Raw genomic sequence first — 7,330 nt, 5'->3', positions numbered from 1 at the left:
GTTGCTAGCGGGCGACCTACGTGCTGTATAGGATCCCGCTGCTACATCATGCATTGGACATGCAAGCACGACACAGGGAAAAGTGGGCTCGTGTGGGCACTGTTAAAAGATGTGTCCAAGCACATGCAGAACTAGGCACATACGTACTGATTTCGGTTCGGTGTGGCTTGAAAAAGTCCTGCATGAGCTCTTCGACAGGGAAGAAGTGATGCAGCGGCCAGAGGGGCGACCACAACACCAAGTTCTTGCAGAATAGGGCATCACATAGGTGTCGTAAAAACACGGTTCTAAGAGCATCTCTAACAGGTGCACTACCGCACGACGCACAATTTTTTTACAACGTTGAAATATCGTTTTTTGCGTGAAGGAGGGCACTAGCTCTAGCAGTCGCAGTAAAATATGGCACGCGCGAGCAGCTCCAGAAGGCGCGCTAATTTACAGAGCGCGCAAGCAGCCAGCGCTTGCAAATATGATTTTCACATGTCCATTTGACAATATGATGATGTTTCAAACATTAAACGAATGTGCAAAACAAAGACATATCATAGTTCACTTGCACAACATAGTTCAAAATCACCCAACCAAGTTCATGACAAATAAAAGTTTGCACAAACAAATGGCGCATCAACAATCATGCCACACAACTCATCATCGTCCTCTTCTTCCTCCTCCTCTTCATTTTCAAGCGCCACATCGTCATCGGGAGCTCGGATGGTGTTCGTAAGATCTCCAATGGGATAATGCGAAGGTATGTGAGGCACACTGGAAGACATGCGTCCACCCATGTCACCCGGAGGTGCTCCCATACCTCTCACGAGAGACCCAAAACTCATGCCTCCCATGGTAGCTCCGAAGCCACCCATGCCTCCCAGCCACCCATGGTAGCTCCAAAGCCACCCATGCCTCCTGTAGGTGCTCCCGTGCCTCCCATGGTAGCTCCGAAGCCACCCATGCCACCCATGCCTCCCATTGGTAGCTCTCATGCCTCCCATGGCCGTGTCTCTTTTTGGACCAAGGCTTCTTGAGGGGAAAGAATGATGTACTCCTTGTGCCTATCATCGAGTTTAGATGTGTCCATGAAGAACAAGTCCTTCACCCATTTCAATACTCTAGATCGCTCCTCCATGGCCAATTTCTTCTCCTCCAATGCCACCTTCCTCTCCTCGGCAGCCACCCTCCTCTCCATGGCCGCCACATCTTGGCTCCTTGTCATCATCCTCACCTCGTTTGTTTCCTTTCGTGCCTTCACAATAGCTTCTATAACATTGTTTAAATCATCATCTCCTCCGAGTTTGGTGTAGGGATTCTCTTGCCGCCATCACTTGATGCCTCCTCCTCCTCATCATCCAAATCAATAGTTGCCTTGCTTTTCTTGCTCTCCTCTTGGTCATCGCGGGGCTTCCATTTCTCTTCATCCTTCCACACATTGTAGCAATGGGCCAACAGAAATGGTCTCCCTTTCTTGACCTTCCCTTTCTTGGTCTTCTTCTCTTCTCCTTGAAATAAGTTTTCTGCAATAGTGACCGACAAACAAAAGAACAAGTTAGCACTTGAAACACCAAAAAAGAAGGATGAACATGGAAGGAACATAAAGAAATGACACTTACCCTATCTCTATCATTAATGCCACTTGAGTTTATTGTGTTAACCGCCTTAAGTGCCGCCGCCCACCTTTGATAATCTTTGTTGATTGTCGACCACCGGGAGCGAATAGATCTACCCGTGCGGTCAATTCCACTCTTGTTGTGTAAATCAAAGTGCTCCTTCATCCGGTCCCAATATGCATCTCTACTGTGGTCACCTCCAATGTTGGCATCCATAGACACATGTAACCATGTATTGCATGGCAAGATGTCTTCGTCCATGTAGTTGCCCGCTCTTCCTTTTGGTGCATCGATGATACCCTCACCATCCTCGTCCACCTCCCACTCAACACAATCATCTTCACACATTTCATTGGTTTGAGACCAATGAGAATTGTTGGAGCCAACCACTAGTGCAGAATCGGGCTATTGTCCCGGTTCATAAGGGCCTTTAGTGTCGGTTCTGCAACCACCATGTGGCACGAGCCCGCGCCGGGAGGCTGGGGCCTTTAGTCCCGGTTGGTTACACCAACTGGGACTAAAAGGTTTAGGGGTTTATGGGTTTATGATTATTTTTCCTTTTAGTTTTGTGTTTTCCATTTAATTCTTTTTCATTTCAAACATATTTTACGGTACTAAATATTGTACACGTTATATACATATACCTATATATATATATATATATATATATATATATATATATATCATCGAATTTCTCGCAGGACCATTCACATACACATGTATATATATACAATTTGGTATATAAAATTTCTCCTACAATTTGCAGATCATTACATGGGGGCATTAAAGTTTGCAATAGTATTCTCCTTTGTGATCTATGACCTGGTCGAGCAAAAATCCCGCTATTTCCTCTTGAATTGCTCGTACGCGATCCTCCAGTAGGAGCTTGTCCCGCATCTCCTTCATCTTTAAAGAAGCAAATCAATATATGCATGTATTAGTTGTGTATATATATATATATTAGATAATGATGTAAAAATTGTGAATAGTGTTCTGGCAAACGTACCCATTGCTCTCTATCATTTCTGCTCCCTTCAGACATCATCATGCGAATGTTCTCGCAAACATAGTATGCACATAAATTAGTCCACGACGCCTGCTTCAGGGCCTTTACGATAATAGAATTCAATTAGATAATAATTAATCAATCATGATAATGGTATTGAAACTAGAATTAAAGAGATGGTAGCTAGCTAGTACTAGCTGATGAAGCCATGTACCTAGGGTAGGGTCATGGATCTGTCCAAGATACCCTCCCCAAGGACATCTCTAAAAGAACTAGAAGCAGTCGAAGAAAAATCATCATCCACTCGACCATGAAGCTATGTTCCACTCGACAGTCTTGAAGACACTCGACCGTATGGACAATCACTCGACTACCAAAAGATCTAGAGCCACTCCACTCTGCAACGGTCGGGAATTAAGTCATAGCCTTAATGGTCATTATGTACCTTTATTACAGGCGTTATCAGTAACATCTTCATCTTTATGTACCTTAAACCCTTTATAACTGAGGGCGGGAGGGGTCCTGGCACACTCTATATAAGCCACCCCCTCCTTTGGAACAAGGGTTCGCACCCCCTGTAACACGCACACATATAATCCAGTCGACTGCCTCCGGGCTCCGAGACGTAGGGCTGTTACTTCCTCCGAGAAGGGCCTGAACTCGTAAAACTCGCGTGTACAACTCCTCCATAGCTAGGATCTTGCCTCTACATTCCAACCCCCCATTCTACTATCAGACTTAGAACCACGGCAGTTGGCGCCCACCATGGGGCTGGTGTCTTAGCGACTTGTTTGAGAAGTTGCAATTTTTCCGATCCCCTTCATCATGGTTTCAGGCGGAGGTTTGGCTGAGGGCCGTGAGATCCGTCTCGGCGCGCTCGTGTTTGTCGCCGACGACTCTGCTTGGCTTCAGGAGGCTCCACTTGACGTCGACGCACTCCCCGTCCGCGGGGCAACGCACTTTCACGCGTGCGTCCGCGACGTCCTCCTGCGGCAGCCGTCAACCCAATATCGATCGGCTCCTGTAGCTTCCCCCCTCACTGCAGCCCGCTGGAACAAACGTTCCGGTCGATCGAGGCTTCAGCGATGGGTGAAGCATGCGGTGGCTCGCCAGTCGGCCACCCCCCAAGTCGCGGCAATCAAGCCCGACAAAACTCTCTATGGCCTGTTCGAACTGTTGACTGGCTCTGCTGTGTCCGAGTGCGACAGCAGCGACCCTGCGGCGGAAGTTTTGATGGTCAATGGACCACGCAGTCCTCCTGGCTTCACCAATGAAGACGGAGGCGATGGGGGCGGCGATCTGTTGCGTGTTCACGAAGAGTACCACCCCGAACCCCTCTCTTCGCAGCGGAGGGAAGAACTTCACCGCCGGAACATGGATGCACTTCACACTCCTATCGTTGGAGAAACCCCAGAGGCCCAGGACTTGGAGGAGGCGCGCCTGGCCAACTTGGCTGAGCGCACTCGACTGGAGAACCTCCAGCACACACTCGACGAGTGTGCTCGGCAGCGTGCTCCCAAATCCAGTCGACGTCAACTTTTTCCACCTCCGACTCAGGTATACCGAACTCCAATCCAGAATCTCGCAGCTGCGGCCTGAATAGCGGAGTCAATTCAACCTTCCCAGTCAGAAGCTAGTCGGGGTTTGGTGCAGATCCGGGCCTTGCTCCGAGCCGTGGGTGAGTAGAACACAGTAGTATCTCAGTCGCGGAATAGGATTCACAGCAGATCCGTGGTTGCAGATGTAGTCCAGTCGGCTCACAGCCCAAGATCGCCCCCGAGGCGTGAGGGACGTGGAGACCGACGAGATCAGTATAGGAATCGTGAGCAGTATGATCACCGATTTGATCACGATGATCGTCATCGAGTGCCCACGCCTCCCCCAAGGAGTGGATCATACGTGCCTCGGCGACATGATGACAGGCGCCCTCATAGTGTCGGGCGAAGGATTCCAGTCGACCCCAGGGAGCCAGGCTTTGATGCAAGATCTATTCTCGTTCAGGGCTTGGTCAACAGAAATAGAGCTCACCGAGAAGGTCATGATAGAGATCTACCAACCAGCAGCAGAGTGCATGTCTCAGGTCCAGAGTGCTTCAGCAGAGCCATCAGGGCTGCAGTGATTCTCCCCAACTTCAGGTTGGCGACTGGAGTCAGTAAGTTCAGGAAACCGGAGGACGAGATCAGGAGTGGATCAGGAGTGGCAAGCACAAAACAGTCGCCCAGGAAACCGGAGGAGGAAACTCCAGTCGGAAGCAGAAGCGCAAAGCCGAGCCAGCCACTCCTGGTGAAGCCTTAGCCGTGACTCAAGGGAAGTTCAAGGGGAAACCCAAAGGACCATGGAACCCCAAGAAAGTAAAAGATCAAGATGGAAATGATGTGCTGGATTTACCATGCCACATTCACACCAAGAAAGATGAAGGGGGTAATTTCATTTACCCAAAGCATACCACTCGACAGTGTCGACTCCTAATCCAGCAATTCTGAGAGAAACAACCCAAGGAAAAGGAGAAGCAGACAAAGTTGAGGATGAGGAGGAGGACGATGATGGTTACCCCCATGTAAATTCCACTCTGATGATTTTTGCTGATGTTGAGAGCAAGAGTCGACTGAAAGTCATCAACAGAGAAGTGAACATGGTCGGCCCGGTGACACCCAGTTATTTGAAGTGGTCTCAGACTGCCATTACATTCGACAAGTCTGATCACCTAGCGCACATAGCCACCCTTGGGAGGAAAGCATTGGTGGTCGACCCAGTAGTCGAGGGCATTCGATTGACTAAAGTTCTGTTGGATGGTGGTAGTGGTCTGAATATATTGTATGCAGAGACGTTGAAAGGAATGGGCATTCCGATGTCCAGACTCAGTGAAAGCAATATGAGTTTCCATGGAGTTATTCCCGACAAGAAGGCCGCGTCACTCAGTCAGATCGCGCTTGATGTAGTTTTTGGAGATTCCAATAATTACCACAAAGAAAAGTTAACATTTGAAGTTGTGGATTTCCAGAGTGCTTATCACGCTATTCTGGGCAGGCCAGCTTATGCACGATTTATGGCTTGGCCATATTACGTGTACCTCAAATTGAAGATGCCTGGTCCTAAAGGGGTGATCACTATCGCTGGCAATCGAAAGAAGGCAGAAGAGTGCTTCTAGAAGGGCTCAAAGATCGCCGATATACAGATGGCAGTAGTGGAATTGCAGGAGTATCAAAAAAAATGCAGATCCGAGTGATTTGCTGTGAGCTAAGAAGCCTGCTACGGATTCAACATTTCAGTCGTCCGGCGAAACGAAACCGATTCATATTCACCCGACTGATCCCAATGCTGCTCCGACTCACATTTCCACAACACTCGATTCCAAATAGGAAGAAGCGCTCACCCAGTTCCTCCGTGAGAACTGGGACATCTTTGCATGGAAACCCTCTGACATGCCAGGTGTTCCCAGGGGACTGGCTGAGCATCGTTTGCGAGTCAACCCAAAAGTAAACCGGTCAAAGAACATCTCCGATGGTTCGCCGTACAGAAGAGAAAAGCAATCGGTGAAGAAGTGGCACGACTCCTGGCAGCTGAGTTTATTCGAGAGATTTACCACTCCGAGTGGTTAGCTAATGTTGTCACGGTTCCTAAGAAGGACAACTCACTTTGCATGTGCATTGACTTCAAGCATAACAATCGGGCCTGCCCGAAGGACCACCTTCCTCTCCCCCGCATCGACTAAATAGTCGACTCGACTGCGGGGTGTGAGCGTTTGTCCTTTTTGGACGCCTATTTCGGGTATCATCAGATCCGTCTGTACAGACCCGATGAGATAAAAACAGCTTTCATCACCCCATTTGGGTGCTTCTGTTATGTCACTATGCCATTTGGTTTGAAGAACGCTGGAGCCACATTCATGCAGATGTGTCGTGGAATTGTCATGGCAGATGTCCTAGAGCAAGGACTTAGTCGTAGGGCCATCTCACTAGGAAGCTTAAAGGGGTTAATCGGGACAAAGGACACGAGATAGTTTTTATACTAGTTCGGCCCCTTACGATGAAGGTAAAAGCCTACGTCTAGTTGGGTTTGGTATTGCTAGGGTTTCGATCTCCAAGAGGCTCAACTCACCGGCTTGGTTATCAATTGGTTGTTTCTTGCCCTCAGCCGCCACTGGGTCGTCCCCTTATATACATGGGTTGACGCCTGGTGGCCTACAGAATCCAGGCTGACTCATAGTCGTGTTCGGCTCGGTGACTTCCTTTACATGCCTTTCCTTACAAGTCTTTCTTTACATATGGCAGTTCATAATATCAGGCCTTAAACTGCCTTCAGGCCTTTGGGCCTTCTATAAGATTTAATACACTACAATCTTCAATGTTTACTGGGCTTCTTGCGTAACCCGCCATTGAGGTTGACCCGGCCCCTCCTGGGCGGGTCTCAACTGATAGTAATATCCCCAACATTAGGCCCCAGGTTGACTTTGAACTTTGTTCTTTGTCAATCTTCCATACTTAGCAAAAAATCCATCTTCTTATCTTTACTAAAATTTCCTTATAACCCGCCGTGACGTCATCTCTTGAAAACACAAAAAAATTTCATGACGTCATCTTCCAACGGATCTTCTATCTTTAATGTTTCCCGAGAATCGAGGCGCCTATATAGCTGGATAACCATTATTCGGTTCTCCCTTGATTCTCGCGCCCGTTTGTTCGCATCTTTCCTTATAAATAGGCTTGCCCCAGCCTTCCTC

At 48.4% G+C, this 7,330-nt stretch overlaps 1 pseudogene; it reads right to left on the bottom strand.

Moving 5' to 3' along the window:
• Positions 1-587: 587 nt before the first annotated feature.
• The window catches only part of LOC123153555 (tyrosine N-monooxygenase-like), a 25,993-nt pseudogene continuing 19,250 nt past the window's right edge, over positions 588-7,330 (bottom strand).

This window comes from Triticum aestivum, chromosome 7A, assembly GCF_018294505.1.
Source record: "Triticum aestivum cultivar Chinese Spring chromosome 7A, IWGSC CS RefSeq v2.1, whole genome shotgun sequence".
Lineage (NCBI taxonomy): Eukaryota > Viridiplantae > Streptophyta > Magnoliopsida > Poales > Poaceae > Triticum > Triticum aestivum.
This window is presented reverse-complemented; position numbering and strand designations above follow the sequence as displayed.